The sequence below is a fragment of the Eleutherodactylus coqui genome, chromosome 1 (assembly GCF_035609145.1).
Source record: "Eleutherodactylus coqui strain aEleCoq1 chromosome 1, aEleCoq1.hap1, whole genome shotgun sequence".
NCBI classification, from domain to species: domain Eukaryota; kingdom Metazoa; phylum Chordata; class Amphibia; order Anura; family Eleutherodactylidae; genus Eleutherodactylus; species Eleutherodactylus coqui.
The window spans coordinates 171,641,664-171,661,829 of NC_089837.1; the positions used below are offsets into that span (position 1 = coordinate 171,641,664).

Below are 20,166 nucleotides of genomic sequence, written 5' to 3' on the forward strand. Positions count from 1 at the left end.
TGACAACACACCCCACAGCGACAAGTCTATGTGACAGCAAACAGCAGAGCGACAAGTCTATGTGAGAGCACACCCCACAGCGACAAGTCTATGTGACAGCAAACAGCAGAGCGACAAGTCTATGTGACAGCACACCCCACAGCGACAAGTCTATGTGACAGAACACCCCACAGCGACAAGTCTATGTGACAGCAAACAGCACAGATGACAAGTCTATGTGACAGCAAACAGCACAGTGACAAGTCTATGTGACAGCACACCCCACAGCGACAAGTCTATGTGACAGCACACCCCACAGCGACAAGTCTATGTGAAAGCAAACAGCACAGTGACAAGTCTATGTGACAGCAAACAGCACAGTGACAAGTCTATGTGACAGCAAACAGCACAGTGACAAGTCTATGTGACAGCAAACAGCACAGTGACAAGTCTATGTGACAGCAAACAGCACAGTGACAAGTCTATGTGACAGCAAACAGCACAGTGACAAGTCTATGTGACAGCAAACAGCACAGTGACAAGTCTATGACAGCACACCCCACAGCGACAAGTCTATGACAGCACACCCCACAGCGACAAGTCTATGTGACAGCACCCCCACCCCACAAGAAGTCTATGTGACAGCACACCCAACAGTGACAGGTCTATGTGACAGCACACCCAACAGCGACAAGTCTATGTGACAGCACCCAACAGCGACAAGTCTATGTGACAGCACACCCACCCCAACAAAAGTCTATGTGACAGCACACCCCACAGCGACAAGTCTATGTGACAGCACACCCCACAGCGACAAGTCTATGTGACAGCACCCCCGACAGCGACAAGTCTATGTGACAGCACCCCCGACAGCGACAAGTCTATGTGACAGCACCCCCGACAGCGACAAGTCTATGTGACAGCACCCCCGACAGCGACAAGTCTATGTGACAGCACCCCCGACAGCGACAAGTCTATGTGACAGCACCCCCGACAGCGACAAGTCTATGTGACAGCACACCCCACAGCGACAAGTCTATGTGACAGCACACCGCACAGCGACAAGTCTATGTGACAGCACACCGCACAGCGACAAGTCTATGTGACAGCACACCCCACAGCGACAAGTCTATGTGACAGCACACCCCACAGCGACAAGTCTATGTGACAGCACACCCCACAGCGACAAGTCTATGTGACAGCACACCCCACAGCGACAAGTCTATGTGACAGCACACCCCACAGCGACAAGTCTATGTGACAGCAAACAGCACAGTGACAAGTCTATGTGACAGCACACCCCACAGCGACAAGTCTATGTGACAGCACACCCCACAGCGACAAGTCTATGTGACAGCACCCCCGACAGCGACAAGTCTATGTGACAGCACCCCCGACAGCGACAAGTCTATGTGACAGCACCCCCGACAGCGACAAGTCTATGTGACAGCACCCCCGACAGCGACAAGTCTATGTGACAGCACACCCCACAGCGACAAGTCTATGTGACAGCACACCGCACAGCGACAAGTCTATGTGACAGCACACCGCACAGCGACAAGTCTATGTGACAGCACACCCCACAGCGACAAGTCTATGTGACAGCACACCCCACAGCGACAAGTCTATGTGACAGCACACCCCACAGCGACAAGTCTATGTGACAGCACACCCCACAGCGACAAGTCTATGTGACAGCAAACAGCACAGTGACAAGTCTATGTGACAGCACACCCCACAGCGACAAGTCTATGTGACAGCACACCCCACAGCGACAAGTCTATGTGACAGCACCCAACAGCGACAAGTCTATGTGACAGCACCCAACAGCGACAAGTCTATGTGACAGCACACCCACCCCAACAAAAGTCTATGTGACAGCACACCCAACAGCGACAAGTCTATGTGACAGCACACCCACCCCAACAAAAGTCTATGTCACAGCAAACAGCACAGCGACAAGTCTATGTGAGAGCACACCGCACAGCGACAAGTCTATGTGAGAGCACACCGCACAGCGACAAGTCTATGTGAGAGCACACCGCACAGCGACAAGTCTATGTGAGAGCACACCGCACAGCGACAAGTCTATGTGAGAGCACACCCCACAGCGACAAGTCTATGTGAGAGCACACCCCACAGCGACAAGTCTATGTGACAGCACACCCCACAGCGACAAGTCTATGTGACAGCACACCCCACAGCGACAAGTCTATGTGACAGCACACCGCACAGCGACAAGTCTATGTGAGAGCACACCGCACAGCGACAAGTCTATGTGAGAGCAAACAGCACAGTGACAAGTCTATGTGACAGCAAACAGCACAGCGACAAGTCTATGTGAGAGCACACCGCACAGCGACAAGTCTATGTGAGAGCACACCGCACAGCGACAAGTCTATGTGAGAGCACACCGCACAGCGACAAGTCTATGTGACAGCACACCCCACAGCGACAAGTCTATGTGACAGCACACCCCACAGCGACAAGTCTATGTGACAGCACACCCCACAGCGACAAGTCTATGTGACAGCACACCCCACAGCGACAAGTCTATGTGACAGCAAACCCCACAGCGACAAGTCTATGTGACAGCACACCCCACAGCGACAAGTCTATGTGACAGCACACCCCACAGCGGCAAGTCTATGTGACAGCACACCGCACAGCGACAAGTCTATGTGAGAGCACACCCCACAGCGACAAGTCTATGTGAGAGCACACCCCACAGCGACAAGTCTATGTGACAGCAAACAGCAGAGCGACAAGTCTATGTGAGAGCACACCCCACAGCGACAAGTCTATGTGACAGCAAACAGCAGAGCGACAAGTCTATGTGACAGCACACCGCACAGCGACAAGTCTATGTGACAGCACACCCCACAGCGACAAGTCTAAGTGACAGCACACCCCACAGCGACAAGTCTATGTGACAGCACCCAACAGCGACAAGTCTATGTGACAGCACCCAACAGCGACAAGTCTATGTGACAGCAAACAGCAGAGTGACAAGTCTATGTGACAGCAAACAGCAGAGTGACAAGTCTATGTGACAGCAAACAGCACAGTGACAAGTCTATGTGACAGCAAACAGCACAGTGACAAGTCTATGTGACAGCACACCCCACAGCGACAAGTCTATGTGACAGCACACCCCACAGCGACAAGTCTATGTGACAGCACACCCCACAGCGACAAGTCTATGTGACAGCACACCCCACAGCGACAAGTCTATCTGACAGCACACCCCACAGCGACAAGTCTATGTGACAACACACCCCACAGCGACAAGTCTATCTGACAGCACACCCCACAGCGACAAGTCTATCTGACAGCACACCCCACAGCGACAAGTCTATGTGACAGAACACCCCACAGCGACAAGTCTATGTGACAGCAAACAGCACAGATGACAAGTCTATGTGACAGCAAACAGCACAGTGACAAGTCTATGTGACAGCACACCCCACAGCGACAAGTCTATGTGACAGCACACCCCACAGCGACAAGTCTATGTGAAAGCAAACAGCACAGTGACAAGTCTATGTGACAGCAAACAGCACAGTGACAAGTCTATGTGACAGCAAACAGCACAGTGACAAGTCTATGTGACAGCAAACAGCACAGTGACAAGTCTATGTGACAGCAAACAGCACAGTGACAAGTCTATGACAGCACACCCCACAGCGACAAGTCTATGACAGCACACCCCACAGCGACAAGTCTATGTGACAGCACCCCCACCCCACAAGAAGTCTATGTGACAGCACACCCAACAGTGACAGGTCTATGTGACAGCACACCCAACAGCGACAAGTCTATGTGACAGCACCCAACAGCGACAAGTCTATGTGACAGCACACCCACCCCAACAAAAGTCTATGTGACAGCACACCCCACAGCGACAAGTCTATGTGACAGCACACCCCACAGCGACAAGTCTATGTGACAGCACCCCCGACAGCGACAAGTCTATGTGACAGCACCCCCGACAGCGACAAGTCTATGTGACAGCACCCCCGACAGCGACAAGTCTATGTGACAGCACCCCCGACAGCGACAAGTCTATGTGACAGCACCCCCGACAGCGACAAATCTATGTGACAGCACCCCCGACAGCGACAAGTCTATGTGACAGCACCCCCGACAGCGACAAGTCTATGTGACAGCACCCCCGACAGCGACAAGTCTATGTGACAGCACCCCCGACAGCGACAAGTCTATGTGACAGCACCCCCGACAGCGACAAGTCTATGTGACAGCACCCCCGACAGCGACAAGTCTATGTGACAGCACCCCCGACAGCGACAAGTCTATGTGACAGCACCCCCGACAGCGACAAGTCTATGTGACAGCACCCCCGACAGCGACAAGTCTATGTGACAGCACACCCCACAGCGACAAGTCTATGTGACAGCACACCGCACAGCGACAAGTCTATGTGACAGCACACCGCACAGCGACAAGTCTATGTGACAGCACACCGCACAGCGACAAGTCTATGTGACAGCACACCCCACAGCGACAAGTCTATGTGACAGCACACCCCACAGCGACAAGTCTATGTGACAGCACACCCCACAGCGACAAGTCTATGTGACAGCACACCGCACAGCGACAAGTCTATGTGACAGCAAACAGCACAGTGACAAGTCTATGTGACAGCACACCCCACAGCGACAAGTCTATGTGACAGCACACCCCACAGCGACAAGTCTATGTGACAGCACCCAACAGCGACAAGTCTATGTGACAGCACCCAACAGCGACAAGTCTATGTGACAGCACACCCCACAGCGACAAGTCTATGTGACAGCACACCGCACAGCGACAAGTCTATGTGACAGCACACCGCACAGCGACAAGTCTATGTGACAGCACACCCACCCCACAAGAAGTCTATGTGACAGCACACCCCACAGCGACAAGTCTATGTGACAGCACACCGCACAGCGACAAGTCTATGTGACAGCACACCCCACAGCGACAAGTCTATGTGACAGCACACCCCACAGCGACAAGTCTATGTGACAGCACACCCCACAGCGACAAGTCTATGTGACAGCACACCCCACAGCGACAAGTCTATGTGACAGCACCCCCGACAGCGACAAGTCTATGTGACAGCACCCCCGACAGCGACAAGTCTATGTGACAGCACCCCCGACAGCGACAAGTCTATGTGACAGCACCCCCGACAGCGACAAGTCTATGTGACAGCACCCCCGACAGCGACAAGTCTATGTGACAGCACCCCCGACAGCGACAAGTCTATGTGACAGCACACCCCACAGCGACAAGTCTATGTGACAGCACACCGCACAGCGACAAGTCTATGTGACAGCACACCGCACAGCGACAAGTCTATGTGACAGCACACCCCACAGCGACAAGTCTATGTGACAGCACACCCCACAGCGACAAGTCTATGTGACAGCACACCCCACAGCGACAAGTCTATGTGACAGCACACCCCACAGCGACAAGTCTATGTGACAGCACACCCCACAGCGACAAGTCTATGTGACAGCAAACAGCACAGTGACAAGTCTATGTGACAGCACACCCCACAGCGACAAGTCTATGTGACAGCACACCCCACAGCGACAAGTCTATGTGACAGCACCCCCGACAGCGACAAGTCTATGTGACAGCACCCCCGACAGCGACAAGTCTATGTGACAGCACCCCCGACAGCGACAAGTCTATGTGACAGCACCCCCGACAGCGACAAGTCTATGTGACAGCACACCCCACAGCGACAAGTCTATGTGACAGCACACCGCACAGCGACAAGTCTATGTGACAGCACACCGCACAGCGACAAGTCTATGTGACAGCACACCCCACAGCGACAAGTCTATGTGACAGCACACCCCACAGCGACAAGTCTATGTGACAGCACACCCCACAGCGACAAGTCTATGTGACAGCACACCCCACAGCGACAAGTCTATGTGACAGCAAACAGCACAGTGACAAGTCTATGTGACAGCACACCCCACAGCGACAAGTCTATGTGACAGCACACCCCACAGCGACAAGTCTATGTGACAGCACCCAACAGCGACAAGTCTATGTGACAGCACCCAACAGCGACAAGTCTATGTGACAGCACACCCACCCCAACAAAAGTCTATGTGACAGCACACCCAACAGCGACAAGTCTATGTGACAGCACACCCACCCCAACAAAAGTCTATGTCACAGCAAACAGCACAGCGACAAGTCTATGTGAGAGCACACCGCACAGCGACAAGTCTATGTGAGAGCACACCGCACAGCGACAAGTCTATGTGAGAGCACACCGCACAGCGACAAGTCTATGTGAGAGCACACCGCACAGCGACAAGTCTATGTGAGAGCACACCGCACAGCGACAAGTCTATGTGAGAGCACACCCCACAGCGACAAGTCTATGTGAGAGCACACCCCACAGCGACAAGTCTATGTGACAGCACACCCCACAGCGACAAGTCTATGTGACAGCACACCCCACAGCGACAAGTCTATGTGACAGCAAACAGCACAGCGACAAGTCTATGTGAGAGCACACCGCACAGCGACAAGTCTATGTGAGAGCACACCGCACAGCGACAAGTCTATGTGAGAGCACACCGCACAGCGACAAGTCTATGTGACAGCACACCCCACAGCGACAAGTCTATGTGACAGCACACCCCACAGCGACAAGTCTATGTGACAGCACACCCCACAGCGACAAGTCTATGTGACAGCACACCCCACAGCGACAAGTCTATGTGACAGCAAACCCCACAGCGACAAGTCTATGTGACAGCACACCCCACAGCGACAAGTCTATGTGACAGCACACCCCACAGCGGCAAGTCTATGTGACAGCACACCGCACAGCGACAAGTCTATGTGAGAGCACACCCCACAGCGACAAGTCTATGTGAGAGCACACCCCACAGCGACAAGTCTATGTGACAGCAAACAGCAGAGCGACAAGTCTATGTGAGAGCACACCCCACAGCGACAAGTCTATGTGACAGCAAACAGCAGAGCGACAAGTCTATGTGACAGCACACCGCACAGCGACAAGTCTATGTGACAGCACACCCCACAGCGACAAGTCTAAGTGACAGCACACCCCACAGCGACAAGTCTATGTGACAGCACCCAACAGCGACAAGTCTATGTGACAGCAAACAGCAGAGTGACAAGTCTATGTGACAGCAAACAGCAGAGTGACAAGTCTATGTGACAGCAAACAGCACAGTGACAAGTCTATGTGACAGCAAACAGCACAGTGACAAGTCTATGTGACAGCACACCCCACAGCGACAAGTCTATGTGACAGCACACCCCACAGCGACAAGTCTATGTGACAGCACACCCCACAGCGACAAGTCTATGTGACAGCACACCCCACAGCGACAAGTCTATCTGACAGCACACCCCACAGCGACAAGTCTATGTGACAACACACCCCACAGCGACAAGTCTATCTGACAGCACACCCCACAGCGACAAGTCTATCTGACAGCACACCCCACAGCGACAAGTCTATGTGACAGAACACCCCACAGCGACAAGTCTATGTGACAGCAAACAGCACAGATGACAAGTCTATGTGACAGCAAACAGCACAGTGACAAGTCTATGTGACAGCACACCCCACAGCGACAAGTCTATGTGACAGCACACCCCACAGCGACAAGTCTATGTGAAAGCAAACAGCACAGTGACAAGTCTATGTGACAGCAAACAGCACAGTGACAAGTCTATGTGACAGCAAACAGCACAGTGACAAGTCTATGTGACAGCAAACAGCACAGTGACAAGTCTATGTGACAGCAAACAGCACAGTGACAAGTCTATGACAGCACACCCCACAGCGACAAGTCTATGACAGCACACCCCACAGCGACAAGTCTATGTGACAGCACCCCCACCCCACAAGAAGTCTATGTGACAGCACACCCAACAGTGACAGGTCTATGTGACAGCACACCCAACAGCGACAAGTCTATGTGACAGCACCCAACAGCGACAAGTCTATGTGACAGCACACCCACCCCAACAAAAGTCTATGTGACAGCACACCCCACAGCGACAAGTCTATGTGACAGCACACCCCACAGCGACAAGTCTATGTGACAGCACCCCCGACAGCGACAAGTCTATGTGACAGCACCCCCGACAGCGACAAGTCTATGTGACAGCACCCCCGACAGCGACAAGTCTATGTGACAGCACCCCCGACAGCGACAAGTCTATGTGACAGCACCCCCGACAGCGACAAGTCTATGTGACAGCACCCCCGACAGCGACAAGTCTATGTGACAGCACCCCCGACAGCGACAAGTCTATGTGACAGCACCCCCGACAGCGACAAGTCTATGTGACAGCACCCCCGACAGCGACAAGTCTATGTGACAGCACCCCCGACAGCGACAAGTCTATGTGACAGCACCCCCGACAGCGACAAGTCTATGTGACAGCACCCCCGACAGCGACAAGTCTATGTGACAGCACCCCCGACAGCGACAAGTCTATGTGACAGCACACCCCACAGCGACAAGTCTATGTGACAGCACACCGCACAGCGACAAGTCTATGTGACAGCACACCGCACAGCGACAAGTCTATGTGACAGCACACCGCACAGCGACAAGTCTATGTGACAGCACACCCCACAGCGACAAGTCTATGTGACAGCACACCCCACAGCGACAAGTCTATGTGACAGCACACCCCACAGCGACAAGTCTATGTGACAGCAAACAGCACAGTGACAAGTCTATGTGACAGCACACCCCACAGCGACAAGTCTATGTGACAGCACACCCCACAGCGACAAGTCTATGTGACAGCACCCAACAGCGACAAGTCTATGTGACAGCACCCAACAGCGACAAGTCTATGTGACAGCACACCCCACAGCGACAAGTCTATGCGACAGCACACCGCACAGCGACAAGTCTATGTGACAGCACACCGCACAGCGACAAGTCTATGTGACAGCACACCCACCCCACAAGAAGTCTATGTGACAGCACACCCCACAGCGACAAGTCTATGTGACAGCACACCGCACAGCGACAAGTCTATGTGACAGCACACCCCACAGCGACAAGTCTATGTGACAGCACACCCCACAGCGACAAGTCTATGTGACAGCACACCGCACAGCGACAAGTCTATGTGAGAGCACACCGCACAGCGACAAGTCTATGTGAGAGCACACCGCACAGCGACAAGTCTATGTGAGAGCACACCGCACAGCGACAAGTCTATGTGACAGCACACCCCACAGCGACAAGTCTATGTGACAGCACACCCCACAGCGACAAGTCTATGTGACAGCACACCCCACAGCGACAAGTCTATGTGACAGCACACCGCACAGCGACAAGTCTATGTGACAGCACACCGCACAGCGACAAGTCTATGTGAGAGCACACCGCACAGCGACAAGTCTATGTGAGAGCACACCGCACAGCGACAAGTCTATGTGAAAACACACCGCACAGCGACAAGTCTATGTGAGAGCACACCGCACAGCGACAAGTCTATGTGAGAGCACACCCCACAGTGACAAGTCTATGTGAGAGCACACCGCACAGCGACAAGTCTATGTGAGAGCACACCCCACAGCGACAAGTCTATGTGAGAGCACACCCCACAGCGACAAGTCTATGTGAGAGCACACCCCACAGCGACAAGTCTATGTGAGAGCACACCCCACAGCGACAAGTCTATGTGACAGCACACCCCACAGCGACAAGTCTATGTGACAGCACACCCCACAGCGACAAGTCTATGTGACAGCACACCCCACAGCGACAAGTCTATGTGACAGCACACCCCACAGCGACAAGTCTATGTGACAGCACACCCCACAGCGACAAGTCTATGTGACAGCACACCCCACAGCGGCAAGTCTATGTGACAGCACACCGCACAGCGACAAGTCTATGTGAGAGCACACCCCACAGCGACAAGTCTATGTGAGAGCACACCCCACAGCGACAAGTCTATGTGACAGCAAACAGCAGAGCGACAAGTCTATGTGAGAGCACACCCCACAGCGACAAGTCTATGTGACAGCAAACAGCAGAGCGACAAGTCTATGTGACAGCACACCCCACAGCGACAAGTCTATGTGACAGCACACCCCACAGCGACAAGTCTATGTGACAGCACACCCCACAGCGACAAGTCTATGTGACAGCACACCCCACAGCGACAAGTCTAAGTGACAGCACACCCCACAGCGACAAGTCTATGTGACAGCACCCAACAGCGACAAGTCTATGTGACAGCAAACAGCAGAGTGACAAGTCTATGTGACAGCAAACAGCAGAGTGACAAGTCTATGTGACAGCAAACAGCACAGTGACAAGTCTATGTGACAGCAAACAGCACAGTGACAAGTCTATGTGACAGCACACCCCACAGCGACAAGTCTATGTGACAGCACACCCCACAGCGACAAGTCTATGTGACAGCACACCCCACAGCGACAAGTCTATCTGACAGCACACCCCACAGCGACAAGTCTATGTGACAACACACCCCACAGCGACAAGTCTATCTGACAGCACACCCCACAGCGACAAGTCTATCTGACAGCACACCCCACAGCGACAAGTCTATGTGACAGAACACCCCACAGCGACAAGTCTATGTGACAGCAAACAGCACAGATGACAAGTCTATGTGACAGCAAACAGCACAGTGACAAGTCTATGTGACAGCACACCCCACAGCGACAAGTCTATGTGACAGCACACCCCACAGCGACAAGTCTATGTGAAAGCAAACAGCACAGTGACAAGTCTATGTGACAGCAAACAGCACAGTGACAAGTCTATGTGACAGCAAACAGCACAGTGACAAGTCTATGTGACAGCAAACAGCACAGTGACAAGTCTATGTGACAGCAAACAGCACAGTGACAAGTCTATGACAGCACACCCCACAGCGACAAGTCTATGACAGCACACCCCACAGCGACAAGTCTATGTGACAGCACCCCCACCCCACAAGAAGTCTATGTGACAGCACACCCAACAGTGACAGGTCTATGTGACAGCACACCCAACAGCGACAAGTCTATGTGACAGCACCCAACAGCGACAAGTCTATGTGACAGCACCCAACAGCGACAAGTCTATGTGACAGCACACCCACCCCAACAAAAGTCTATGTGACAGCACACCCAACAGCGACAAGTCTATGTGACAGCACACCCACCCCAACAAAAGTCTATGTCACAGCAAACAGCACAGCGACAAGTCTATGTGAGAGCACACCGCACAGCGACAAGTCTATGTGAGAGCACACCGCACAGCGACAAGTCTATGTGAGAGCACACCGCACAGCGACAAGTCTATGTGAGAGCACACCGCACAGCGACAAGTCTATGTGAGAGCACACCGCACAGCGACAAGTCTATGTGAGAGCACACCCCACAGCGACAAGTCTATGTGAGAGCACACCCCACAGCGACAAGTCTATGTGACAGCACACCCCACAGCGACAAGTCTATGTGACAGCACACCCCACAGCGACAAGTCTATGTGACAGCACACCGCACAGCGACAAGTCTATGTGAGAGCACACCGCACAGCGACAAGTCTATGTGAGAGCAAACAGCACAGCGACAAGTCTATGTGACAGCAAACAGCACAGCGACAAGTCTATGTGAGAGCACACCGCACAGCGACAAGTCTATGTGAGAGCACACCGCACAGCGACAAGTCTATGTGAGAGCACACCGCACAGCGACAAGTCTATGTGAGAGCACACCGCACAGCGACAAGTCTATGTGACAGCACACCCCACAGCGACAAGTCTATGTGACAGCACACCCCACAGCGACAAGTCTATGTGACAGCACACCCCACAGCGACAAGTCTATGTGACAGCACACCCCACAGCGACAAGTCTATGTGACAGCACACCCCACAGCGACAAGTCTATGTGACAGCACACCCCACAGCGACAAGTCTATGTGACAGCACACCCCACAGCGACAAGTCTATGTGACAGCACACCCCACAGCGACAAGTCTATGTGACAGCACACCCCACAGCGGCAAGTCTATGTGACAGCACACCGCACAGCGACAAGTCTATGTGAGAGCACACCCCACAGCGACAAGTCTATGTGAGAGCACACCCCACAGCGACAAGTCTATGTGACAGCAAACAGCAGAGCGACAAGTCTATGTGAGAGCACACCCCACAGCGACAAGTCTATGTGACAGCAAACAGCAGAGCGACAAGTCTATCTGACAGCACACCCCACAGCGACAAGTCTATCTGACAGCACACCCCACAGCGACAAGTCTATGTGACAGAACACCCCACAGCGACAAGTCTATGTGACAGCAAACAGCACAGATGACAAGTCTATGTGACAGCAAACAGCACAGTGACAAGTCTATGTGACAGCACACCCCACAGCGACAAGTCTATGTGACAGCACACCCCACAGCGACAAGTCTATGTGAAAGCAAACAGCACAGTGACAAGTCTATGTGACAGCAAACAGCACAGTGACAAGTCTATGTGACAGCAAACAGCACAGTGACAAGTCTATGTGACAGCAAACAGCACAGTGACAAGTCTATGTGACAGCAAACAGCACAGTGACAAGTCTATGTGACAGCAAACAGCACAGTGACAAGTCTATGACAGCACACCCCACAGCGACAAGTCTATGACAGCACACCCCACAGCGACAAGTCTATGTGACAGCACCCCCACCCCACAAGAAGTCTATGTGACAGCACACCCAACAGCGACAGGTCTATGTGACAGCACACCCAACAGCGACAAGTCTATGTGACAGCACCCAACAGCGACAAGTCTATGTGACAGCACACCCACCCCAACAAAAGTCTATGTGACAGCACACCCCACAGCGACAAGTCTATGTGACAGCACACCCCACAGCGACAAGTCTATGTGACAGCACCCCCGACAGCGACAAGTCTATGTGACAGCACCCCCGACAGCGACAAGTCTATGTGACAGCACCCCCGACAGCGACAAGTCTATGTGACAGCACCCCCGACAGCGACAAGTCTATGTGACAGCACCCCCGACAGCGACAAGTCTATGTGACAGCACCCCCGACAGCGACAAGTCTATGTGACAGCACCCCCGACAGCGACAAGTCTATGTGACAGCACCCCCGACAGCGACAAGTCTATGTGACAGCACCCCCGACAGCGACAAGTCTATGTGACAGCACCCCCGACAGCGACAAGTCTATGTGACAGCACCCCCGACAGCGACAAGTCTATGTGACAGCACCCCCGACAGCGACAAGTCTATGTGACAGCACCCCCGACAGCGACAAGTCTATGTGACAGCACCCCCGACAGCGACAAGTCTATGTGACAGCACACCCCACAGCGACAAGTCTATGTGACAGCACACCGCACAGCGACAAGTCTATGTGACAGCACACCGCACAGCGACAAGTCTATGTGACAGCACACCGCACAGCGACAAGTCTATGTGACAGCACACCCCACAGCGACAAGTCTATGTGACAGCACACCCCACAGCGACAAGTCTATGTGACAGCACACCCCACAGCGACAAGTCTATGTGACAGCACACCCCACAGCGACAAGTCTATGTGACAGCAAACAGCACAGTGACAAGTCTATGTGACAGCACACCCCACAGCGACAAGTCTATGTGACAGCACACCCCACAGCGACAAGTCTATGTGACAGCACCCAACAGCGACAAGTCTATGTGACAGCACCCAACAGCGACAAGTCTATGTGACAGCACACCCACCCCAACAAAAGTCTATGTGACAGCACACCCACCCCAACAAAAGTCTATGTGACAGCAAACAGCACAGCGACAAGTCTATGTGAGAGCACACCGCACAGCGACAAGTCTATGTGAGAGCACACCGCACAGCGACAAGTCTATGTGAGAGCACACCGCACAGCGACAAGTCTATGTGAGAGCACACCGCACAGCGACAAGTCTATGTGAGAGCACACCGCACAGCGACAAGTCTATGTGAGAGCACACCGCACAGCGACAAGTCTATGTGAGAGCACACCCCACAGCGACAAGTCTATGTGAGAGCACACCCCACAGCGACAAGTCTATGTGAGAGCACACCCCACAGCGACAAGTCTATGTGACAGCACACCCCACAGCGACAAGTCTATGTGACAGCACACCCCACAGCGACAAGTCTATGTGACAGCACACCCCACAGCGACAAGTCTATGTGACAGCACACCCCACAGCGACAAGTCTATGTGACAGCACACCGCACAGCGACAAGTCTATGTGAGAGCACACCGCACAGCGACAAGTCTATGTGAGAGCAAACAGCACAGTGACAAGTCTATGTGACAGCAAACAGCACAGTGACAAGTCTATGTGAGAGCACACCGCACAGCGACAAGTCTATGTGAGAGCACACCGCACAGCGACAAGTCTATGTGAGAGCACACCGCACAGCGACAAGTCTATGTGAGAGCACACCGCACAGCGACAAGTCTATGTGAGAGCACACCCCACAGCGACAAGTCTATGTGAGAGCACACCCCACAGCGACAAGTCTATGTGAGAGCACACCCCACAGCGACAAGTCTATGTGAGAGCACACCCCACAGCGACAAGTCTATGTGACAGCACACCCCACAGCGACAAGTCTATGTGACAGCACACCCCACAGCGACAAGTCTATGTGACAGCACACCCCACAGCGACAAGTCTATGTGACAGCACACCCCACAGCGACAAGTCTATGTGACAGCACACCGCACAGCGACAAGTCTATGTGAGAGCACACCCCACAGCGACAAGTCTATGTGAGAGCACACCCCACAGCGACAAGTCTATGTGAGAGCACACCCCACAGCGACAAGTCTATGTGACAGCAAACAGCAGAGCGACAAGTCTATGTGACAGCACACCCCACAGCGACAAGTCTATGTGACAGCACACCCCACAGCGACAAGTCTATGTGACAGCACACCCCACAGCGATAAGTCTATGTGACAGCAAACAGCACAGTGACAAGTCTATGTGACAGCAAACAGCACAGTGACAAGTCTATGTGACAGCACACCCCACAGCGACAAGTCTATGTGACAGCACACCCCACAGCGACAAGTCTATGTGACAGCACACCCCACAGCGACAAGTCTATGTGACAGCACACCCCACAGCGACAAGTCTAAGTGACAGCACACCCCACAGCGACAAGTCTATGTGACAGCACACCCCACAGCGACAAGTCTATCTGACAGCACACCCCACAGCGACAAGTCTATGTGACAACACACCCCACAGCGACAAGTCTATGTGACAACACACCCCACAGCGACAAGTCTATCTGACAACACACCCCACAGCGACAAGTCTATCTGACAGCACACCCCACAGCGACAAGTCTATCTGACAGCACACCCCACAGCGACAAGTCTATGTGACAGAACACCCCACAGCGACAAGTCTATGTGAAAGCAAACAGCACAGTGACAAGTCTATGTGACAGCAAACAGCACAGTGACAAGTCTATGTGACAGCAAACAGCACAGTGACAAGTCTATGTGACAGCACACCCCACAGCGACAAGTCTATGTGACAGCACACCCCACAGCGACAAGTCTATGTGAAAGCAAACAGCACAGTGACAAGTCTATGTGACAGCAAACAGCACAGTGACAAGTCTATGTGACAGCAAACAGCACAGTGACAAGTCTATGTGACAGCAAACAGCACAGTGACAAGTCTGTGACAGCAAACAGCACAGTGACAAGTCTGTGACAGCAAACAGCACAGTGACAAGTCTATGACAGCACACCCCACAGCGACAAGTCTATGTGACAGCAAACAGCAGAGCGACAAGTCTATGTGACAGCAAACAGCAGAGCGACAAGTCTATGTGACAGCAAACAGCACAGTGACAAGTCTATGTGACGGCAAACAGCACAGTGACAAGTCTATGTGACGGCAAACAGCACAGTGACAAGTCTATGTGACGGCAAACAGCACAGCGACACGTCTATGTGACAGCAAACAGCACAGCGACACGTCTATGTGACAGCAAACAGCACAGTGACAAGTCTATGTGACAGCACACCCCACAGCGACAAGTCTATGTGACAGCACACCCCACAGCGACAAGTCTATGTGAAAGCAAACAGCACAGTGACAAGTCTATGTGACAGCAAACAGCACAGTGACAAGTCTATGTGACAGCAAACAGCACAGTGACAAGTCTGTGACAGCAAACAGCACAGTGACAAGTCCGTGACAGCAAACAGCACAGTGACAAGTCTATGACAGCACACCCCACAGCGACAAGTCTATGTGACAGCACCCCCACCCCACAAGAAGTCTATGTGACAGCACACCCAACAGTGACAGGTCTATGTGACAGCACACCCAACAGCGACAAGTCTATGTGACAGCACCCAACAGCGACAAGTCTATGTGACAGCACACCCACCCCAACAAAAGTCTATGTGACAGCACACCCCACAGCGACAAGTCTATGTGACAGCACACCCCACAGCGACAAGTCTATGTGACAGCACACCCCACAGCGATAAGTCTATGTGACAGCAAACAGCACAGTGACAAGTCTATGTGACAGCACACCCCACAGCAACAAGTCTATGTGACAGCACACCCCACAGCGACAAGTCTATGTGACAGCACACCCCACAGTGACAAGTCTATGTGACAGCACACCCCACAGCGACAAGTCTATGTGACAGCACACCCCACAGTGACAAGTCTAAGTGACAGCACACCCCACAGCGACAAGTCTAAGTGACAGCACCCAACAGCGACAAGTCTATGTGACAGCACCCAACAGCGACAAGTCTATGTGACAGCACCAAACAGCGACAAGTCTATGTGACAGCAAACAGCAGAGCAACAAGTCTATGTGACAGCAAACAGCAGAGCGACAAGTCTATGTGACAGCAAACAGCAGAGTGACAAGTCTATGTGACAGCAAACAGCAGAGCGACAAGTCTATGTGACAGCAAACAGCACAGCGACACGTCTATGTGACAGCAAACAGCACAGCGACACGTCTATGTGACAGCAAACAGCACAGCGACACGTCTATGTGACAGTAAACAACACAGCGACACGTCTATGTGACAGCAAACAGCACAGCGACACGTCTATGTGACAGTAAACAACACAGCGACAAGTCTATGTGACAGCAAACAGCACAGCGACACGTCTATGTGACAGTAAACAACACAGCGACACGTCTATGTGACAGCAAACAGCACAGCGACAAGTCTATGTGATAGCAAACAGCACAGTGAGAAGTCTATGTGACAGCAAACAGCACAGTGACACGTCTATGTGACAGCAAACAGCACAGCGACACGTCTATGTGACAGCAAACAGCACAGTGACAAGTCTATGTGACAGCACACCCCACAGCGACAAGTCTATGTGACAGCACACCCCACAGCGACAAGTCTATGTGAAAGCAAACAGCACAGTGACAAGTCTATGTGACAGCAAACAGCACAGTGACAAGTCTATGTGACAGCAAACAGCACAGTGACAAGTCTGTGACAGCAAACAGCACAGTGACAAGTCCGTGACAGCAAACAGCACAGTGACAAGTCTATGACAGCACACCCCACAGCGACAAGTCTATGTGACAGCACCCCCACCCCACAAGAAGTCTATGTGACAGCACACCCAACAGTGACAGGTCTATGTGACAGCACACCCAACAGCGACAAGTCTATGTGACAGCACCCAACAGCGACAAGTCTATGTGACAGCACACCCACCCCAACAAAAGTCTATGTGACAGCACACCCCACAGCGACAAGTCTATGTGACAGCACACCCCACAGCGACAAGTCTATGTGACAGCACACCCCACAGCGATAAGTCTATGTGACAGCAAACAGCACAGTGACAAGTCTATGTGACAGCACACCCCACAGCAACAAGTCTATGTGACAGCACACCCCACAGCGACAAGTCTATGTGACAGCACACCCCACAGTGACAAGTCTATGTGACAGCACACCCCACAGCGACAAGTCTATGTGACAGCACACCCCACAGTGACAAGTCTAAGTGACAGCACACCCCACAGCGACAAGTCTAAGTGACAGCACCCAACAGCGACAAGTCTATGTGACAGCACCCAACAGCGACAAGTCTATGTGACAGCACCAAACAGCGACAAGTCTATGTGACAGCAAACAGCAGAGCGACAAGTCTATGTGACAGCAAACAGCAGAGCGACAAGTCTATGTGACAGCAAACAGCAGAGTGACAAGTCTATGTGACAGCAAACAGCAGAGCGACAAGTCTATGTGACAGCAAACAGCACAGCGACACATCTATGTGACAGCAAACAGCACAGCGACACGTCTATGTGACAGCAAACAGCACAGCGACACGTCTATGTGACAGTAAACAACACAGCGACACGTCTATGTGACAGCAAACAGCACAGCGACACGTCTATGTGACAGTAAACAACACAGCGACAAGTCTATGTGACAGCAAACAGCACAGCGACAAGTCTATGTGACAGCAAACAGCACAGCGACAAGTCTATGTGATAGCAAACAGCACAGTGAGAAGTCTATGTGACAGCAAACAGCACAGTGACAAGTCTATGACAGCAAATAGCACAGTGACAAGTCTATGTGACAGCACCCCCACCCCACAAGAAGTCTATCTGAGAGCACCCCACAGCAACAAGTCTATGTGACAGCACATCCCACAGCAAACAGCACAGCGACAAGTCTATGTGAAAGCATACCCACCCCCGCAAGAAGTCTATGTGACAGCACCCAAGAGCGACAATTGACAGGCCGCCCGACTCCCGCACCCCCCCCCCCCCCCCAGACCAGTGACTTACACATAAGGGCGGTCCGCCAGGGGAAGCTGCTCCTCTTCTGCCGAAGCCAGGGGAAGCTATTGCCATGGAGCAGGAGAAGACTGTGCATGCGCCTGCATCAGGCGCGTTCCCCAGGGACCTGACCAGCCAGGACCAGCTACTGCGCCTGTGGGACTGTTAGGAGAAGAGCCACCGCTGGACTGGTCGGAGCCAAGGCAACGGACTGGTAAATATAGGGGGGGGGGGGCACCGGATCAGGTAGGTATATATCTTCTGTATGGCATAATTACTGTAATGGAAATTATTTGATTGTAAGGTATTATAATAATTATATGAATTTAAAATGCGCAATGAGAGACACCATTGAAATATACCAGGAGAAGTTACTTCACAAACTAGGGACATATGTCTGGATGAGATAAGAATATCAAGAAGCTTCCACATGTTAGCTGAAGGGGCCCTAGGAATATCAAGATACTAAGGGAGGGGTTGACGCCTCACACTAAGACTAGAGAATAAAGTAGTTCATGAGCTGGATACATGTATGTGTGTATATATATTATATATATATATATGCATATGTATGTGTATGTATATATGAAGGTGCACATGTATGTGTGCCTATATGTATGTAGATGCGAGTATATAAGTAATATTTAAAATTACGCCACAGAGTCATATGAAAAGGACTACACAAAATGGCCGACCACATGCTTAGCTAAAGTACAAGGAACACATATGGTGAGATAAGATAAGGACTTCGAGCTACTTGGGCCTCTCAGCACTCCGTCAAGAGGTTATTCACTGCTGACTTGGAAGATTCTGGAAGGTAGGCAAATGAAGGATTAGAATGTATCCAGTGAATGCCATGTTATGTCTGAGAAGTAACCAATCAGAGGTCAGATTGAGAACTGTGCAAAGAACTATGATATTTCTTGTATTAATGAGGTGTAACCAATGGACACGAAGAAGGGTTAAGTTGACCTATGAGAAATGTTGGATTGGAAACTAACCAATAAACTGCATAGTTAATTGTCCAATGATGCTGTGACACCCCAATGAAAGGGGGCTATAAATAAAGATGCCCGACATCGATTTGTTGGGAATTCTTTGATGGATCCATAACTGTGTGGGCTCTGTCATTTAATTCCTCCGTCATATGACGTACTGAACTCTAGGTGTGAGCAGCCCTACTGCACGGGTCACCTAGACCTCAGTCACAGGGTACACTCTGCTGTCCCTTATCAGGCTATCGCCGTAGCATGGGTCATATGACGTCATTCACAAGGTACACTCCGCTTTCCCTAGACGGCCATA

The 20,166-nt window shown here is 52.2% G+C and overlaps 1 long non-coding RNA gene across 1 annotated transcript in view; it reads right to left on the reverse strand.

The window, feature by feature from the left end:
• The window catches only part of LOC136611098 (uncharacterized), an 82,613-nt gene extending 63,257 nt beyond the window's left edge, over nt 1-19,356 (reverse strand). The window contains exon 1 of the long non-coding RNA XR_010790219.1: nt 18,871-19,356. This is a non-coding gene — a long non-coding RNA (uncharacterized lncRNA). The remainder of the gene's footprint in view (nt 1-18,870) is intronic.
• Nucleotides 19,357-20,166: the final 810 nt, after the last annotated feature.